Source organism: Plectropomus leopardus, chromosome 12, assembly GCF_026936395.1.
Source record: "Plectropomus leopardus strain MGB_pleo_1.0 chromosome 12, ASM2693639v1, whole genome shotgun sequence".
In the NCBI taxonomy this organism is placed as follows: Eukaryota; Metazoa; Chordata; class Actinopteri; order Perciformes; family Serranidae; genus Plectropomus; species Plectropomus leopardus.
In genome coordinates, this window is record NC_142187.1 from 3114273 (window position 1) to 3133885 (window position 19613).

The 19613-nt window shown below is 42.1% G+C and overlaps 1 protein-coding gene and 18 non-coding genes across 19 annotated transcripts in view; all 19 read left to right on the forward strand.

Annotated features, from left to right (window-relative positions):
* LOC121950969 (uncharacterized) overlaps window positions 1-19613 on the forward strand; it is a 37939-nt gene that overhangs the window by 14092 nt on the left and 4234 nt on the right. The gene's annotated exons all lie outside the window — the stretch shown is intronic.
* trnak-uuu (transfer RNA lysine (anticodon UUU)) lies at window positions 864-936 on the forward strand. The gene has a single exon. It is a non-coding gene; the product is annotated as a tRNA-Lys (tRNA).
* Window positions 1496-1568, forward strand: trnak-uuu (transfer RNA lysine (anticodon UUU)). Its single transcript has one exon. It is a non-coding gene; the product is annotated as a tRNA-Lys (tRNA).
* On the forward strand, window positions 2303-2375 carry trnak-uuu (transfer RNA lysine (anticodon UUU)). Its single transcript has one exon. It is a non-coding gene; the product is annotated as a tRNA-Lys (tRNA).
* On the forward strand, window positions 3188-3260 carry trnak-uuu (transfer RNA lysine (anticodon UUU)). The gene has a single exon. It is a non-coding gene; the product is annotated as a tRNA-Lys (tRNA).
* Window positions 4265-4337, forward strand: trnak-uuu (transfer RNA lysine (anticodon UUU)). The gene has a single exon. It is a non-coding gene; the product is annotated as a tRNA-Lys (tRNA).
* trnak-uuu (transfer RNA lysine (anticodon UUU)) lies at window positions 5538-5610 on the forward strand. Its single transcript has one exon. It is a non-coding gene; the product is annotated as a tRNA-Lys (tRNA).
* On the forward strand, window positions 6687-6759 carry trnak-uuu (transfer RNA lysine (anticodon UUU)). Its single transcript has one exon. It is a non-coding gene; the product is annotated as a tRNA-Lys (tRNA).
* trnak-uuu (transfer RNA lysine (anticodon UUU)) lies at window positions 7862-7934 on the forward strand. Its single transcript has one exon. It is a non-coding gene; the product is annotated as a tRNA-Lys (tRNA).
* trnak-uuu (transfer RNA lysine (anticodon UUU)) lies at window positions 8746-8818 on the forward strand. Its single transcript has one exon. It is a non-coding gene; the product is annotated as a tRNA-Lys (tRNA).
* Window positions 9648-9720, forward strand: trnak-uuu (transfer RNA lysine (anticodon UUU)). Its single transcript has one exon. It is a non-coding gene; the product is annotated as a tRNA-Lys (tRNA).
* Window positions 10550-10622, forward strand: trnak-uuu (transfer RNA lysine (anticodon UUU)). The gene has a single exon. It is a non-coding gene; the product is annotated as a tRNA-Lys (tRNA).
* On the forward strand, window positions 11435-11507 carry trnak-uuu (transfer RNA lysine (anticodon UUU)). Its single transcript has one exon. It is a non-coding gene; the product is annotated as a tRNA-Lys (tRNA).
* trnak-uuu (transfer RNA lysine (anticodon UUU)) lies at window positions 13241-13313 on the forward strand. The gene has a single exon. It is a non-coding gene; the product is annotated as a tRNA-Lys (tRNA).
* trnak-uuu (transfer RNA lysine (anticodon UUU)) lies at window positions 15044-15116 on the forward strand. The gene has a single exon. It is a non-coding gene; the product is annotated as a tRNA-Lys (tRNA).
* Window positions 16117-16189, forward strand: trnak-uuu (transfer RNA lysine (anticodon UUU)). Its single transcript has one exon. It is a non-coding gene; the product is annotated as a tRNA-Lys (tRNA).
* trnak-uuu (transfer RNA lysine (anticodon UUU)) lies at window positions 16971-17043 on the forward strand. The gene has a single exon. It is a non-coding gene; the product is annotated as a tRNA-Lys (tRNA).
* On the forward strand, window positions 17873-17945 carry trnak-uuu (transfer RNA lysine (anticodon UUU)). Its single transcript has one exon. It is a non-coding gene; the product is annotated as a tRNA-Lys (tRNA).
* Window positions 18773-18845, forward strand: trnak-uuu (transfer RNA lysine (anticodon UUU)). The gene has a single exon. It is a non-coding gene; the product is annotated as a tRNA-Lys (tRNA).

Consider the following 19613-nt stretch of genomic DNA (forward strand, 5'->3'; position numbering starts at 1 on the left):
ACTTCCAGTTGTCCCCATTGAGGAAGACACTGTCAACTATACATTGCCACATGTATACTGTATATCTCAGCTGTCATGATCAGAAAAGTGACCAAAAGGTCTTGTGCTTTTTTTGTCTGTTCTCCTTCAATTCCTGAAGGAGGTGGTATTGGACAAAAGTGTTTTTTCTTATTGACTGACTCAATCCACTTTGGCCAATGATTTCCCTCAATAAAAAACCTTTGTAGAAGCCTGGTTAGCTAAGTCCATAGATGAGTAGACTATTAATCTGAGGGTCCAGGATTCAAGTCCCCGTTAAGGCAATAAGTGTTTTGGGTGATATGTCTGTACTGTTTACTGTCATCATCGTTGATGGAGGTCTTCAGTGAGTCTGTGATCTGGTTGTTGCCGGGTTTGAGTTGCTTATATGCCAAGTTGTACGTAGTACCAGACTCCCCAGAAACATGTTTGTTACTTCCAGTTTTCCCCATTGAGGAGGACACTGTTAATTAACCATTGCCACATGTATATATATCAGCTTTCATAATCAGAAAAAGTGATTACAAGTTGTGTTGCTCACCTTTTCTGCTCTCCTCCATTCTTGAAGGAGGTGGTATGATGAAAAGTGTTTTTGTGTTTGACTGACTCAATCTACTTTGGCCAAAGATTTCCTTCGATAAATGCCCTTTTTGAAGCCTGGGTAGCTCAGGAGGATGTATGTATCTCAGCTTTCATATTTAGAAAAGTGATTACAAGTTGTGTTGCTCACCTTTTCTGCTCTCCTCCATTCTTGAAGGAGGTGGTATGATGAAAAGTGTTTTTGTGTTTGACTGACTCAATCCACTTTGGCCAATGTTATCTCTCGATAAATGGTCTTAGTTGAAGCCTGGGTAGCTCAGTCGGTAGAGCATCAGACTTTTAATCTGAGGGTCCAGGGTTCAAGTCCCTGTTCAGGCGTTCAGTTTGTTGGGTAATCTGTCTCTACTGCATCCTGCCATCTTTGTTGTAGGAGGTCTTCAGTGAGTCTGCATTCTGGTGGTGGCCAGCTTTGAGTTGCTCATATGGCCAATTCTACATAGTACCAGACTCCCCAGAAACATGTTTGTTACTTTCAGTTTTCCCCATTGAGGAGGACACTGTTAATTAACCATTGCTACATGTATATATATCAGCGTTCATGATCAGAAAGTGATTACAAGTTGTCTTGCTCACCTTTTCTGCTCTCCTCCATTCTTGAAGGAGGTGGTATGATGAAAAGTGTTTTTGTGTTTGACTGACTCAATCTACTTTGGCCAAAGATTTCCTTCGATAAGTGCCTTTTTTGAAGCCTGGGTAGCTCAGGAGGATGTATGTATCTCAGCTCTCATGATCAGAAAAGTGATTACAAGTTGTCTTGCTCACCTTTTCTGCTCTCCTCCATTCTTGAAGGAGGTGGTATGACCAAAAGTGTTTTTGTGTTTGACTGACTCAATCCACTTTGGCCAATGATTTCCCTCGATAAATGCACTTTGTTGAAGCCTGGGTAGCTCAGTCGGTAGAGCATCAGACTTTTAATCTGAGGGTCCAGGGTTCAAGTCCCTGTTCAGGTGTTGAGTTTCTTGGGTGATCTGTCTGTACTGTATGCTGCCATCATCATTGTAAGAGATCTGCAGTCTGGGGGTGGCCAGCTTTGAGTTGCTTTGAGTTGTCCCCATTGAGGAAGACACTGTCAACTATACATTGCCACATGTATACTGTATATCTCAGCTGTCATGATCAGAAAAGTGACCAGAAGTTCTTGTGCTTTTTTTGTCTGTTCTCCTTCAATTCCTGAAGGAGGTGGTATTGGACAAAAGTGTTTTTTCTTATTCACTGACTCAATCCACTTTGGCCAATGATTTCCCTCAATAAATGACCTTTCTAGAAGCCTGGTTAGCTAAGTCCGTAGATGAGTAGACTATTAATCTGAGGGTCCAGGATTCAAGTCCCCCGACACTGTTAATTAACCATTGCTACATGTATACAAGTTGTCTTGCTCACCTTTTCTGCTCTCCTCCATTCTTGAAGGAGGTGGTATGATGAAAAGTGTTTTTGTGTTTGACTGACTCAATCTACTTTGGCCAAAGATTTCCTTCGATAAATGCCCTTTTTGAAGCCTGGGTAGCTCAGGAGGATGTATGTATCTCAGCTCTCATGATCAGAAAAGTGATTACAAGTTGTCTTGCTCACTTTTTCTGCTCTCCTCCATTCTTGAAGGAGGTGGTATGACCAAAAGTGTTTTTGTGTTTGACTGACTCAATCCACTTTGGCCAATGATTTCCCTCGATAAATGCACTTTGTTGAAGCCTGGGTAGCTCAGTCGGTAGAGCATCAGACTTTTAATCTGAGGGTCCAGGGTTCAAGTCCCTGTTCAGGTGTTGAGTTTCTTGGGTGATCTGTCTGTACTGTATGCTGCCATCATCATTGTAAGAGATCTGCAGTCTGGTGGTGGCCAGCTTTGAGTTGCTCATATGGCCAATTCTACATAGTACCAGACTCCCAAGAAACATGTCTGTTACTTCCAGTTGTCCCCAGTGAGGAAGACACTGTCAACTATACATTGCCACATGTATACTGTATATCTCAGCTGTCATGATCAGAAAAGTGACCAAAAGGTCTTGTGCTTTTTTTGTCTGTTCTCCTTCAATTCCTGAAGGAGGTGGTATTGGACAAAAGTGTTTTTTCTTATTCACTGACTCAATCCACTTTGGCCAATGATTTCCCTCAATAAACAACTTTTCTAGAAGCCTGGTTAGCTAAGTCCGTAGATGAGTAGACTATTAATCTGAGGGTCCAGGATTCAAGTCCCCGTTAAGGCAATAAGTGTTTTGGGTGATATGTCTGTACTGTTTACTGTCATCATCGTTGATGGAGGTCTTCAGTGAGTCTGTGATCTGGTTGTTGCCGGGTTTGAGTTGCTTATATGCCAAGTTGTACGTAGTACCAGACTCCCCAGAAACATGTTTGTTACTTCCAGTTTTCCCCATTGAGGAGGACACTGTTAATTAACCATTGCCACATGTATATATATCAGCTTTCATAATCAGAAAAGTGATTACAAGTTGTCTTGCTCACCTTTTCTGCTCTCCTCCATTCTTGAAGGAGGTGGTATGATGAAAAGTGTTTTTGTGTTTGACTGACTCAATCCACTTTGGCCAATGATTTCCCTCGATAAATGCACTTTGTTGAAGCCTGGGTAGCTCAGTCGGTAGAGCATCAGACTTTTAATCTGAGGGTCCAGGGTTCAAGTCCCTGTTCAGGTGTTGAGTTTCTTGGGTGATCTGTCTGTACTGCATAATGCCATCTTCATTGTAAGAGATCTGCAGTCTGGTGGTGGCCAGCTTTGAGTTTCTCATATGGCCAATTCTACATAGTACCAGACTCCCCAGAAACATGTCTGTAACTTCCAGTTGTCCCCATTGAGGAAGACACTGTCAACTATACATTGCCACATGTATACTGTATATCTCAGCTGTCATGATCAGAAAAGTGACCAGAAGTTCTTGTGCTTTTTTTGTCTGTTCTCCTTCAATTCCTGAAGGAGGTGGTATTGGACAAAAGTGTTTTTTCTTATTGACTGACTCAATCCACTTTGGCCAATGATTTCCCTCAATAAATGACCTTTCTAGAAGCCTGGTTAGCTAAGTCCGTAGATGAGTAGACTATTAATCTGAGGGTCCAGGATTCAAGTCCCCGTTAAGGCAATAAGTGTTTTGGGTGATATGTCTGTACTGTTTACTGTCATCATCGTTGATGGAGGTCTTCAGTGAGTCTGTGATCTGGTTGTTGCCGGGTTTGAGTTGCTTATATGCCAAGTTGTACGTAGTACCAGACTCCCCAGAAACATGTTTGTTACTTTCAGTTTTCCCCATTGAGGAGGACACTGTTAATTAACCATTGCTACATGTATATATATCAGCGTTCATGATCAGAAAGTGATTACAAGTTGTCTTGCTCACCTTTTCTGCTCTCCTCCATTCTTGAAGGAGGTGGTATGATGAAAAGTGTTTTTGTGTTTGACTGACTCAATCTACTTTGGCCAAAGATTTCCTTCGATAAGTGCCCTTTTTGAAGCCTGGGTAGCTCAGGAGGATGTATGTATCTCAGCTCTCATGATCAGAAAAGTGATTACAAGTTGTCTTGGTCACCTTTTCTGCTCTCCTCCATTCTTGAAGGAGGTGGTATGATGAAAAGTGTTTTTGTGTTTGACTGACTCAATCCACTTTGGCCAATGATTTCCCTCGATAAATGCTGGCTGTTAGTTGAAGCCTGGGTAGCTCAGTCGGTAGAGCATCAGACTTTTAATCTGAGGGTCCAGGGTTCAAGTCCCTGTTCAGGCGTTCAGTTTCTTGGGTAATCTGTCTGTACTGCATGCTGCCATCTTCATTGTAGGAGGTCTTCAGTGAGTCTGCATTCTGGTGGTGGCCAGCTTTGAGTTGCTCATATGGCCAATTCTACATAGTACCAGACTCCCAAGAAACATGTCTGTTACTTCCAGTTGTCCCCAGTGAGGAAGACACTGTCAACTATACATTGCCACATGTATACTGTATATCTCAGCTGTCATGATCAGAAAAGTGACCAAAAGGTCTTGTGCTTTTTTTGTCTGTTCTCCTTCAATTCCTGAAGGAGGTGGTATTGGACAAAAGTGTTTTTTCTTATTGACTGACTCAATCCACTTTGGCCAATGATTTCCCTCAATAAATGACCTTTCTAGAAGCCTGGTTAGCTAAGTCCGTAGATGAGTAGACTATTAATCTGAGGGTCCAGGATTCAAGTCCCCGTTAAGGCAATAAGTGTTTTGGGTGATATGTCTGTACTGTTTACTGTCATCATCGTTGATGGAGGTCTTCAGTGAGTCTGTGATCTGGTTGTTGCCGGGTTTGAGTTGCTTATATGCCAAGTTGTACGTAGTACCAGACTCCCCAGAAACATGTTTGTTACTTTCAGTTTTCCCCATTGAGGAGGACACTGTTAATTAACCATTGCTACATGTATATATATCAGCGTTCATGATCAGAAAGTGATTACAAGTTGTCTTGCTCACCTTTTCTGCTCTCCTCCATTCTTGAAGGAGGTGGTATGATGAAAAGTGTTTTTGTGTTTGACTGACTCAATCTACTTTGGCCAAAGATTTCCTTCGATAAGTGCCCTTTTTGAAGCCTGGGTAGCTCAGGAGGATGTATGTATCTCAGCTCTCATGATCAGAAAAGTGATTACAAGTTGTCTTGCTCACCTTTTCTGCTCTCCTCCATTCTTGAAGGAGGTGGTATGATGAAAAGTGTTTTTGTGTTTGACTGACTCAATCTACTTTGGCCAAAGATTTCCTTCGATAAGTGCCTTTTTTGAAGCCTGGGTAGCTCAGGAGGATGTATGTATCTCAGCTCTCATGATCAGAAAAGTGATTACAAGTTGTCTTGCTCACTTTTTCTGCTCTCCTCCATTCTTGAAGGAGGTGGTATGACCAAAAGTGTTTTTGTGTTTGACTGACTCAATCCACTTTGGCCAATGATTTCCCTCGATAAATGCACTTTGTTGAAGCCTGGGTAGCTCAGTCGGTAGAGCATCAGACTTTTAATCTGAGGGTCCAGGGTTCAAGTCCCTGTTCAGGTGTTGAGTTTCTTGGGTGATCTGTCTGTACTGTATGCTGCCATCTTCATTGTAGGAGGTCTTCAGTGAGTCTGCATTCTGGTGGTGGTGGTGGCCAGCTTAGAGTTGCTCATATGGCCAATTCTACATAGTACCAGACTCCCCAGAAACATGTCTGTAACTTCTAGTTGTCCCCATTGAGGAAGACACTGTCAACTATACATTGCCACATGTATACTGTATATCTCAGCTCTCATGATCAGGAAAGTGACCAAAAGTTCTTGTGCTTTTTTTGTCTGTTCTCCTTCAATTCCTGAAGGAGGTGGTATTGGACAAAAGTGTTTTTTCTTATTGACTGACTCAATCCACTTTGGCCAATGATTTCCCTCAATAAATGACCTTTCTAGAAGCCTGGTTAGCTAAGTCTGTAGATGAGTAGACTATTAATCTGAGGGTCCAGGATTCAAGTCCCCGTTAAGGCAATAAGTGTTTTGGGTGATATGTCTGTACTGTTTATTGTCATCATCGTTGATGGAGGTCTTCAGTGAGTCTGTAGTCTGGTTTTTGCCGGGTTTGAGTTGCTTATATGGCCAGTTGTACGTAGTACCAGACTCCCCAGAAACATGCCTGTTACTTCCAACTGTTTTCCCCATTGAGGAGGACACTGTCAATTATCCATTGCCACATGTATATATCTCAGCTCTCATAATCAGAAAAGTGATTACAAGTTGCCTTGCTCACTTTTTCTGCTCTCCATTCTTGAAGGAGGTGGTATGATGAAAAGTGTTTTTGTGTTTGACTGACTCAATCGACTTTGGCCAAAGATTTCCTTCGATTCCAGTTGTACGTAGTTCCAGACTCCCCAGAAACATGTTTGTTACTTTCAGTTTTCCCCATTGAGGAGGACACTGTTAATTAACCATTGCTACATGTATGTATCTCAGCTTTCATGATCAGAAAAGTGATTACAAGTTGTCTTGCTCACCTTTTCTGCTCTCCTCCATTCTTGAAGGAGGTGGTATGATGAAAAGTGTTTTTGTGTTTGACTGACTCAATCCACTTTGGCCAATGATTTCCCTCAATAAATGCCCTTTGTTGAAGCCTGGGTAGCTCAGTTGGTAGAGCATCAGACTTTTAATCTGAGGGTCCAGGGTTCAAGTCCCTGTTCAGGTGTTGAGTTTCTTGGGTGATCTGTCCATACTGTATGCTGCCATCATCATTGTAAGAGATCTGCATTCTGGTGGTGGCCAGCTTTGAGTTGCTCATATGGCCAGTTCTACATAGTACCAGACTCCCAAGAAACATGTCTGAAATTTCGGCAGTGAGTGAAGACTTTGAAAAGGCATTCAAGCTATCATGGAGGGAAATAAACTTTACATCAACCAAAAACAAGAGGGTTAATAAGAAAATTTAATTTGAAAAAAAAAAAAAGATAAAAAGGCCACTTTTAGTTTAAGTGAGTATTTTAATCTCATGCTACTTTCATCTACTCCACCTCTGAAAGAAATGTTGGGCTTTCACTCAGTTACAATTACTTGATAATATTAGTTACTTTAAAAATCAAGGTAGTGCACACAAACTAAATGACAATATGCAAGTGCAGCAGAAATGATTAGTCAGTGGATGAGAACATATATTTATTAAAGATATTTATTAAAGTTTTTTTTTTGTTTTTGACTGACTCAATCCACTTTGGCCATTCTTGTGCTTTTTTTTGTCTGTTCTCCTTCAATTCCTGAAGGAGGTGGTATTGGACAAAAGTTTTTTTTGTTTTTGACTAACTCAATCCACTTTGGCCAATAATTTCCCTCGAAAAACAACTTTTCAAGAAGCCTGGTTAGCTAAGTCCGTAGATGAGTAGACTATTAATCTGAGGGTGCAGGATTCAAGTCCCCGTTAAGGCAATAAGTGTTTTGGGTGATATGTCTGTACTGTTTACTGTCATCATCGTTGATGGAGGTCTTCAGTGAGTCTGTGATCTGGTTGTTGCCGGGTTTGAGTTGCTTATATGCCAAGTTGTACGTAGTACCAGACTCCCCAGAAACATGTTTGTTACTTCCAGTTTTCCCCATTGAGGAGGACACTGTTAATTAACCATTGCCACATGTATATATATCAGCTTTCATGATCAGAAAAGTGATTACAAGTTGTCTTGCTCACCTTTTCTGCTCTCCTCCATTCTTGAAGGAGGTGGTATGATGAAAAGTGTTTTTGTGTTTGACTGACTCAATCCACTTTGGCCAATGATTTCCCTCGATAAATGCCCTTTGTTGAAGCCTGGGTAGCTCAGTTGGTAGAGCATCAGACTTTTAATCTGAGGGTCCAGGGTGCAAGTCCCTGTTCAGGTGTTGAGTTTCTTGGGTGATCTGTCTGTACTGTATGCTGCCATCATCATTGTAAGAGATCTGCAGTCTGGTGGTGGCCAGCTTTGAGTTGCTCATATGGCCAGTTCTACAGAGTACCAGACTCCCAAGAAACATGTCTGTTACTTCCAGTTGTCCCCATTGAGGAAGACACTGTCAACTATACATTGCCACATGTATACTGTATATCTCAGCTCTCATGATCAGAAAAGTGACCAAAAGTTCTTGTGCTTTTTTTGTCTGTTCTCCTTCAATTCCTGAAGGAGGTGGTATTGGACAAAAGTTTTTTTTCTTATTGACTGACTCAATCCACTTTGGCCAATGATTTCCCTCAATAAATGACCTTTCTAGAAGCCTGGTTAGCTAAGTCCGTAGATGAGTAGACTATTAATCTGAGGGTCCAGGATTCAAGTCCCGTTAAGGCAATAAGTGTTTTGGGTGATATGTCTGTACTGTTTACTGTCATCATCGTTGATGGAGGTCTTCAGTGAGTCTGTGATCTGGTTGTTGCCGGGTTTGAGTTGCTTATATGCCAAGTTGTACGTAGTACCAGACTCCCCAGAAACATGTTTGTTACTTCCAGTTTTCCCCATTGAGGAGGACACTGTTAATTAACCATTGCTACATGTATATATATCAGCGTTCATGATCAGAAAAGTGATTACAAGTTGTCTTGCTCACCTTTTCTGCTCTCCTCCATTCTTGAAGGAGGTGGTATGATGAAAAGTGTTTTTGTGTTTGACTGACTCAATCCACTTAGGCCAATGATTTCCCTCAATAAATGCTCTTAGTTGAAGCCTGGGTAGCTCAGTCGGTAGAGCATCAGACTTTTAATCTGAGGGTCCAGGGTTCAAGTCCCTGTTCAGGCATTCAGTTCCTTGGGTAATATGTCTGTACTGCATGCTGCCATCTTCATTGTAGGAGGTCTTCAGTGAGTCTGCATTCTGGTGGTGGTGGTGGCCAGCTTAGAGTTGCTCATATGGCCAACACTACATAGTACCAGACTCCCAAGAAACATGTCTGTTACTTCCAGTTGTCCCCATTGAGGAAGACACTGTCAACTATACATTGCCACATGTATACTGTATATCTCAGCTCTCATGATCAGAAAAGTGACCAAAAGTTCTTGTGCTTTTTTTGTCTGTTCTCCTTCAATTCCTGAAGGAGGTGGTATTGGACAAAAGTTTTTTTTCTTATTGACTGACTCAATCCACTTTGGCCAATGATTTCCCTCAATAAACGACTTTTCAAGAAGCCTGGTTAGCTAAGTCCGTAGATGAGTAGACTATTAATCTGAGGGTCCAGGATTCAAGTCCCCATTAAGGCAATAAGTGTTTTGGGTGATATGTCTGTACTGTTTACTGTCATCATCGTTGATGGAGGTCTTCAGTGAGTCTGTGATCTGGTTGTTGCCGGGTTTGAGTTGCTTATATGCCAAGTTGTACGTAGTACCAGACTCCCCAGAAACATGTTTGTTACTTCCAGTTTTCCCCATTGAGGAGGACACTGTTAATTAACCATTGCTACATGTATATATATCAGCGTTCATGATCAGAAAAGTGATTACAAGTTGTCTTGCTCACCTTTTCTGCTCTCCTCCATTCTTGAAGGAGGTGGTATGATGAAAAGTGTTTTTGTGTTTGACTGACTCAGTCCACTTTGGCCAATGTTTTCCCTCGATAAATGCTCTTAGTTGAAGCCTGGGTAGCTCAGTCGGTAGAGCATCAGACTTTTAATCTGAGGGTCCAGGGTTCAAGTCCCTGTTCAGGCGTTCAGTTTCTTGGGTAATCTGTCTGTAATGCATGCTGCCATCTTCATTGTAGGAGGTCTTCAGTGAGTCTGCATTCTGGTGGTGGTGGTGGCCAGCTTTGAGTTGCTCATATGGCCAGCTCTACATAGTACCAGACTCCCAAGAAACATGTCTGTTACTTCCAGTTGTCCCCATTGACGAAGACACTGTCAACTATACATTGCCACATGTATACTGTATATCTCAGCTCTCATGATCAGAAAAGTGACCAAAAGTTCTTGTGCTTTTTTTGTCTGTTCTCCTTCAATTCCTGAAGAAGGTGGTATTGGACAAAAGTTTTTTTTCTTATTGACTGACTCAATCCACTTGGGCCAATGATTTCCCTCAATAAACGACTTTTCAAGAAGCCTGGTTAGCTAAGTCCGTAGATGAGTAGACTATTAATCTGAGGGTCCAGGATTCAAGTCCCCGTTAAGGCAATAAGTGTTTTGGGTGATATGTCTGTACTGTTTACTGTCATCATCGTTGATGGAGGTCTTCAGTGAGTCTGTGATCTGGTTGTTGCCGGGTTTGAGTTGCTTATATGCCAAGTTGTACGTAGTACCAGACTCCCCAGAAACATGTTTGTTACTTCCAGTTTTCCCCATTGAGGAGGACACTGTTAATTAACCATTGCTACATGTATATATATCAGCGTTCATGATCAGAAAAGTGATTACAAGTTGTGTTGCTCACCTTTTCTGCTCTCCTCCATTCTTGAAGGAGGTGGTATGATGAAAAGTGTTTTTGTGTTTGACTGACTCAATCCACTTTGGCCAATGATTTCCCTCGATAAATGCTCTTAGTTGAAGCCTGGGTAGCTCAGTCGGTAGAGCATCAGACTTTTAATCTGAGGGTCCAGGGTTCAAGTCCCTGTTCAGGCGTTCAGTTTCTTGGGTAATCTGTCTGTACTGCATGCTGCCATCTTCATTGTAGGAGGTCTTCAGTGAGTCTGCATTCTGCTGGTGGTGGTGGCCAGCTGAGAGTTGCTCATATGGCCAATTCTACATAGTACCAGACTCCCCAGAAACATGTCTGTAACTTCCAGTTGTCCCCATTGAGGAAGACACTGTCAACTATACATTGCCACATGTATACTGTATATCTCAGCTCTCATGATCAGGAAAGTGACCAAAAGTTCTTGTGCTTTTTTTGTCTGTTCTCCTTCAATTCCTGAAGGAGGTGGTATTGGACAAAAGTTTTTTTTCTTATTGACTGACTCAATCCACTTGGGCCAATGATTTCCCTCAATAAATGACCTTTCTAGAAGCCTGGTTAGCTAAGTCCGTAGATGAGTAGACTATTAATCTGAGGGTCCAGGATTCAAGTGTTTTGGGTGATATGTCTGTACTGTTTACTGTCATCATCGTTGATGGAGGTCTTCAGTGAGTCTGTGATCTGGTTGTTGCCGGGTTTGAGTTGCTTATATGCCAAGTTGTACGTAGTACCAGACTCCCCAGAAACATGTTTGTTACTTCCAGTTTTCCCCATTGAGGAGGACACTGTTAATTAACCATTGCTACATGTATATATATATCAGCGTTCATGATCAGAAAAGTGATTACAAGTTGTCTTGCTCACCTTTTCTGCTCTCCTCCATTCTTGAAGGAGGTGGTATGATGAAAAGTGTTTTTGTGTTTGACTGACTCAATCCACTTTGGCCAATGATTTCCCTCAATAAATGCTCTTAGTTGAAGCCTGGGTAGCTCAGTCGGTAGAGCATCAGACTTTTAATCTGAGGGTCCAGGGTTCAAGTCCCTGTTCAGGCATTCAGTTCCTTGGGTAATCTGTCTGTACTGCATGCTGCCATCTTCATTGTAGGAGGTCTTCAGTGAGTCTGCATTCTGGTGGTGGTGGTGGCCAGCTTAGAGTTGCTCATATGGCCAACTCTACATAGTACCAGACTCCCAAGAAACATGTCTGTTACTTCCAGTTGTCCCCATTGAGGAAGACACTGTCAACTATACATTGCCTCATGTATACTGTATATCTCAGCTCTCATGATCAGAAAAGTGACCAAAAGATCTTGTGCTTTTTTAGTCTGTTCTCCTTCAATTCCTGAAGGAGGTGGTATTGGACAAAAGTTTTTTCTTATTGACTGACTCAATCCACTTTGGCCAATGATTTCCCTCAATAAACGACCTTTTCAAGAAGCCTGGTTAGCTAAGTCCGTAGATGAGTAGACTATTAATCTGAGGGTCCAGGATTCAAGTCCCCATTAAGGCAATAAGTGTTTTGGGTGATATGTCTGTACTGTTTACTGTCATCATCGTTGATGGAGGTCTTCAGTGAGTCTGTGATCTGGTTGTTGCCGGGTTTGAGTTGCTTATATGCCAAGTTGTACGTAGTACCAGACTCCCCAGAAACATGTTTGTTACTTCCAGTTTTCCCCATTGAGGAGGACACTGTTAATTAACCATTGCTACATGTATATATATCAGCGTTCATGATCAGAAAAGTGATTACAAGTTGTCTTGCTCACCTTTTCTGCTCTCCTCCATTCTTGAAGGAGGTGGTATGATGAAAAGTGTTTTTGTGTTTGACTGACTCAATCCACTTTGGCCAATGATTTCCCTCGATAAATGCTCTTAGTTGAAGCCTGGGTAGCTCAGTCGGTAGAGCATCAGACTTTTTAATCTGAGGGTCCAGGGTTCAAGTCCCTGTTCAGGTGTTCAGTTTCTTGGGTAATCTGTCTGTACTGCATGCTGCCATCTTCATTGTAGGAGGTCTTCAGTGAGTCTGCATTCTGCTGGTGGTGGTGGCCAGCTGAGAGTTGCTCATATGGCCAATTCTACATAGTACCAGACTCCCCAGAAACATGTCTGTAACTTCCAGTTGTCCCCATTGAGGAAGACACTGTCAACTATACATTGCCACATGTATACTGTATATCTCAGCTCTCATGATCAGGAAAGTGACCAAAAGTTCTTGTGCTTTTTTTGTCTGTTCTCCTTCAATTCCTGAAGGAGGTGGTATTGGACAAAAGTTTTTTTTCTTATTGACTGACTCAATCCACTTGGGCCAATGATTTCCCTCAATAAATGACCTTTCTAGAAGCCTGGTTAGCTAAGTCCGTAGATGAGTAGACTATTAATCTGAGGGTCCAGGATTCAAGTCCCCGTTAAGGCAATAAGTGTTTTGGGTGATATGTCTGTACTGTTTACTGTCATCATCGTTGATGGAGGTCTTCAGTGAGTCTGTGATCTGGTTGTTGCCGGGTTTGAGTTGCTTATATGCCAAGTTGTACGTAGTACCAGACTCCCCAGAAACATGTTTGTTACTTCCAGTTTTCCCCATTGAGGAGGACACTGTTAATTAACCATTGCTACATGTATATATATATCAGCGTTCATGATCAGAAAAGTGATTACAAGTTGTCTTGCTCACCTTTTCTGCTCTCCTCCATTCTTGAAGGAGGTGGTATGATGAAAAGTGTTTTTGTGTTTGACTGACTCAATCCACTTTGGCCAATGATTTCCCTCAATAAATGCTCTTAGTTGAAGCCTGGGTAGCTCAGTCGGTAGAGCATCAGACTTTTAATCTGAGGGTCCAGGGTTCAAGTCCCTGTTCAGGCATTCAGTTCCTTGGGTAATATGTCTGTACTGCATGCTGCCATCTTCATTGTAGGAGGTCTTCAGTGAGTCTGCATTCTGGTGGTGGTGGTGGCCAGCTTAGAGTTGCTCATATGGCCAACTCTACATAGTACCAGACTCCCAAGAAACATGTCTGTTACTTCCAGTTGTCCCCATTGAGGAAGACACTGTCAACTATACATTGCCACATGTATACTGTATATCTCAGCTCTCATGATCAGAAAAGTGACCAAAAGTTCTTGTGCTTTTTTTGTCTGTTCTCCTTCAATTCCTGAAGGAGGTGGTATTGGACAAAAGTTTTTTTTCTTATTGACTGACTCAATCCACTTTGGCCAATGATTTCCCTCAATAAACGACTTTTCAAGAAGCCTGGTTAGCTAAGTCCGTAGATGAGTAGACTATTAATCTGAGGGTCCAGGATTCAAGTCCCCATTAAGGCAATAAGTGTTTTGGGTGATATGTCTGTACTGTTTACTGTCATCATCGTTGATGGAGGTCTTCAGTGAGTCTGTGATCTGGTTGTTGCCGGGTTTGAGTTGCTTATATGCCAAGTTGTACGTAGTACCAGACTCCCCAGAAACATGTTTGTTACTTCCAGTTTTCCCCATTGAGGAGGACACTGTTAATTAACCATTGCTACATGTATATATATCAGCGTTCATGATCAGAAAAGTGATTACAAGTTGTCTTGCTCACCTTTTCTGCTCTCCTCCATTCTTGAAGGAGGTGGTATGATGAAAAGTGTTTTTGTGTTTGACTGACTCAATCCACTTTGGCCAATGATTTCCCTCGATAAATGCTCTTAGTTGAAGCCTGGGTAGCTCAGTCGGTAGAGCATCAGACTTTAATCTGAGGGTCCAGGGTTCAAGTCCCTGTTCAGGTGTTCAGTTTCTTGGGTAATCTGTCTGTACTGCATGCTGCCATCTTCATTTTAGGAGGTCTTCAGTGAGTCTGCATTCTGCTGGTGGTGGTGGCCAGCTGAGAGTTGCTCATATGGCCAATTCTACATAGTACCAGACTCCCCAGAAACATGTCTGTAACTTCCAGTTGTCCCCATTGAGGAAGACACTGTCAACTATACATTGCCACATGTATACTGTATATCTCAGCTCTCATGATCAGGAAAGTGACCAAAAGTTCTTGTGCTTTTTTTGTCTGTTCTCCTTCAATTCCTGAAGGAGGTGGTATTGGACAAAAGTTTTTTTTCTTATTGACTGACTCAATCCACTTGGGCCAATGATTTCCCTCAATAAATGACCTTTCTAGAAGCCTGGTTAGCTAAGTCCGTAGATGAGTAGACTATTAATCTGAGGGTCCAGGATTCAAGTCCCCGTTAAGGCAATAAGTGTTTTGGGTGATATGTCTGTACTGTTTACTGTCATCATCGTTGATGGAGGTCTTCAGTGAGTCTGTGATCTGGTTGTTGCCGGGTTTGAGTTGCTTATATGCCAAGTTGTACGTAGTACCAGACTCCCCAGAAACATGTTTGTTACTTCCAGTTTTCCCCATTGAGGAGGACACTGTTAATTAACCATTGCCACATGTATATATATCAGCTTTCATGATCAGAAAAGTGATTACAAGTTGTGTTGCTCACCTTTTCTGCTCTCCTCCATTCTTGAAGGAGGTGGTATGATGAAAAGTGTTTTTGTGTTTGACTGACTCAATCCACTTAGGCCAATGATTTCCCTCGATAAATGCTCTTAGTTGAAGCCTGGGTAGCTCAGTCGGTAGAGCATCAGACTTTTAATCTGAGGGTCCAGGGTTCAAGTCCCTATTCAGGCATTGAGTTTCTTGGGTGATCAGTCTCCACTGTATGCTGCCATCATCATTGTAAGAGATCTGCAGGCTGGTGGTGGCCAGCTTTGAGTTGCGCATATGGCCAGTTCTACATAGTACCAGACTCCCAAGCAACATGTCTGTTACTTCCAGTTGTCCCCATTGAGGAAGACACTGTCAACTATACATTGCCACATGTATACTGTATATCTCAGCTCTCATCATCAGAAAAGTGACCAAAAGTTCTTGTGCTTTTTTTTTGTCTGTTCTCCTTCAATTCCTGAAGGAGGTGGTATTGGACAAAAGTTTTTTTTTGTTTTGACTGACTCAATCCACTTTGGCCAATGATTTCCCTCGAAAAACGACTTTTCAAGAAGCCTGGTTAGCTAAGTCCGTAGATGAGTAGACTATTAATCTGAGGGTCCAGGATTCAAGTCCCCATTAAGGCAATAAGTTTTTTGGGTGATATGTCTGTACTGTTTATTGTCATCATCGTTGATGGAGGTCTTCAGTGAGTCTGTAGTCTGGTTTTTGCCGGGTTTGAGTTGCTTATATGGCCAGTTGTACGTAGTACCAGACTCCCCAGAAACATGTTTGTTACTTCCAGTTTTCCCCATTGAGGAGGACACTGTTAATTAACCATTGACACATGTATATATATCAGCTTTCATGATCAGAAAAGTGATTACAAGTTGCCTTGCTCACTTTTTCTGCTCTCCATTCTTGAAGGAGGTGGTATGATGAAAAGTGTTTTTGTGTTTGACTGACTCAATCTACTTTGGCCAAAGATTTCCTTCGATAAATGCCCTTTTTGAAGCCTGGGTAGCTCAGGAGTATGTATGTATCTCAGCTTTCATGATCAGAAAAGTGATTACAAGTTGTCTTGCTCACTTTTTCTGCTCTCCTCCATTCTTGAAGGAGGTGGTATGACCAAAAGTGTTTTTGTGTTTGACTGACTCAATCTACTTTGGCCAAAGATTTCCCTCGATAAATGCCCTTTGTTGAAGCCTGGGTAGCTCAGTCGGTAGAGCATCAGACTTTTAATCTGAGGGTCCAGGGTTCAAGTCCCTGTTCAGGTGCTGAGTTTCTTGGGTGATCTGTCTCCACTGTATGCTGCCATCATCATTGTAAGAGATCTGCAGTCTGGTGGTGGCCAGCTTTGCATAGTACCAGATTCCCAAGAAACATGTCTGTTATTTCCAGTTGTCCCCTTTGGGACACTGTCAACTATACATTGCCACATGTATACTGTATATCTCAGCTCTCATCATCAGAAAAGTGATTACAAGTTCTTGTGCTTTTTTTGTCTGTTCTCCTTCAATTCCTGAAGGAGGTGGTATTGGACAAAAGTTTTTTTTATTTTTGACTAACTCAATCCACTTTGGCCAATAATTTCCCTCGAAAAACAACTTTTCAAGAAGCCTGGTTAGCTAAGTCCGTAGATGAGTAGACTATTAATCTGAGGGTCCAGGATTCAAGTCCCCATTAAGGCAATAAGTTTTTTGGGTGATATGTCTGTACTGTTTATTGTCATCATCGTTGATGGAGGTCTTCAGTGAGTCTGTAGTCTGGTTTTTGCCGGGTTTGAGTTGCTTATATGGCCAGTTGTACGTAGTACCAGACTCCCCAGAAACATGCCTGTTACTTCCAACTGTACCCACAAGGAGGACACTGTCAATTATCCATTGCCACATGTATATATCTCAGCTCTCATAATCAGAAAAGTGATTACAAGTTGCCTTGCTCACTTTTTCTGCTCTCCATTCTTGAGGGAGGTGGTATGATCAAAAGTGTTTTTGTGTTTGACTGACTCAATCTACTTTGGCCAATGATTTCCCTCAATAAATGCTCTTAGTTGAAGCCTGGGTAGCTCAGTCGGTAGAGCATCAGACTTTTAATCTGAGGGTCCAGGGTTCAAGTCCCTGTTCAGGCATTCAGTTCCTTGGGTAATCTGTCTGTACTGCATGCTGCCATCTTCATTGTAGGAGGTCTTCAGTGAGTCTGCATTCTGGTGGTGGTGGTGGCCAGCTTAGAGTTGCTCATATGGCCAACTCTACATAGTACCAGACTCCCAAGAAACATGTCTGTTACTTCCAGTTGTCCCCATTGAGGAAGACACTGTCAACTATACATTGCCACATGTATACTGTATATCTCAGCTCTCATGATCAGAAAAGTGACCAAAAGTTCTTGTGCTTTTTTTGTCTGTTCTCCTTCAATTCCTGAAGGAGGTGGTATTGGACAAAAGTTTTTTTTCTTATTGACTGACTCAATCCACTTTGGCCAATGATTTCCCTCAATAAACGACTTTTCAAGAAGCCTGGTTAGCTAAGTCCGTAGATGAGTAGACTATTAATCTGAGGGTCCAGGATTCAAGTCCCCATTAAGGCAATAAGTGTTTTGGGTGATATGTCTGTACTGTTTACTGTCATCATCGTTGATGGAGGTCTTCAGTGAGTCTGTGATCTGGTTGTTGCCGGGTTTGAGTTGCTTATATGCCAAGTTGTACGTAGTACCAGACTCCCCAGAAACATGTTTGTTACTTCCAGTTTTCCCCATTGAGGAGGACACTGTTAATTAACCATTGCTACATGTATATATATCAGCGTTCATGATCAGAAAAGTGATTACAAGTTGTCTTGCTCACCTTTTCTGCTCTCCTCCATTCTTGAAGGAGGTGGTATGATGAAAAGTGTTTTTGTGTTTGACTGACTCAATCCACTTTGGCCAATGATTTCCCTCGATAAATGCTCTTAGTTGAAGCCTGGGTAGCTCAGTCGGTAGAGCATCAGACTTTTAATCTGAGGGTCCAGGGTTCAAGTCCCTGTTCAGGTGTTCAGTTTCTTGGGTAATCTGTCTGTACTGCATGCTGCCATCTTCATTGTAGGAGGTCTTCAGTGAGTCTGCATTCTGCTGGTGGTGGTGGCCAGCTGAGAGTTGCTCATATGGCCAATTCTACATAGTACCAGACTCCCCAGAAACATGTCTGTAACTTCCAGTTGTCCCCATTGAGGAAGACACTGTCAACTATACATTGCCACATGTATACTGTATATCTCAGCTCTCATGATCAGGAAAGTGACCAAAAGTTCTTGTGCTTTTTTTGTCTGTTCTCCTTCAATTCCTGAAGGAGGTGGTATTGGACAAAAGTTTTCTCTTATTGACTGACTCAATCCACTTGGGCCAATGATTTCCCTCAATAAATGACCTTTCTAGAAGCCTGGTTAGCTAAGTCCGTAGATGAGTAGACTTTTAATCTGAGGGTCCAGGATTCAAGTCTCCGTTAAGGCAATAAGTGTTTTGGGTGATATGTCTGTACTGTTTACTGTCATCATCGTTGATGGAGGTCTTCAGTGAGTCTGTGATCTGGTTGTTGCCGGGTTTGAGTTGCTTATATGCCAAGTTGTACGTAGTACCAGACTCCCCAGAAACATGTTTGTTACTTCCAGTTTTCCCCATTGAGGAGGACACTGTTAATTAACCATTGCCACATGTATATATATCAGCTTTCATAATCAGAAAAAGTGATTACAAGTTGTGTTGCTCACCTTTTCTGCTCTCCTCCATTCTTGAAGGAGGTGGTATGATGAAAAGTGTTTTTGTGTTTGACTGACTCAATCCACTTTGGCCAAAGATTTCCCTCGATAAATGCACTTTTTGAAGCCTGGGTAGCTCAGTCGGTAGAGCATCAGACTTTTAATCTGAGGGTCCAGGGTTCAAGTCCCTGTTCAGGCATTGAGTTTCTTGGGTGATCAGTCTCCACTGTATGCTGCCATCATCATTGTAAGAGATCTGCAGGCTGGTGGTGGCCAGCTTTGAGTTGCGCATATGGCCAGTTCTACATAGTACCAGACTCCCAATAAACATGTCTGTAACTTCCAGTTGTCCCCATTGAGGAAGACACTGTCAACTATACATTGCCACATGTATACTGTATATCTCAGCTGTCATGATCAGAAAAGTGACCAAAAGGTCTTGTGCTTTTTTTGTCTGTTCTCCTTCAATTCCTGAAGGAGGTGGTATTGGACAAAAGTGTTTTTTCTTATTGACTGACTCAATCCACTTTGGCCAATGATTTCCCTCAATAAATGACCTTTCTAGAAGCCTGGTTAGCTAAGTCTGTAGATGAGTAGACTATTAATCTGAGGGTCCAGGATTCAAGTCCCCATTAAGGCAATAAGTTTTTTGGGTGATATGTCTGTACTGTTTATTGTCATCATCGTTGATGGAGGTCTTCAGTGAGTCTGTAGTCTGGTTTTTGCCGGGTTTGAGTTGCTTATATGGCCAGTTGTACGTAGTACCAGACTCCCCAGAAACATGTTTGTTACTTCCAGTTTTCCCCATTGAGGAGGACACTGTTAATTAACCATTGACACATGTATATATATCAGCTTTCATGATCAGAAAAGTGATTACAAGTTGCCTTGCTCACTTTTTCTGCTCTCCATTCTTGAAGGAGGTGGTATGATCAAAAGTGTTTTTGTGTTTGACTGACTCAATCTA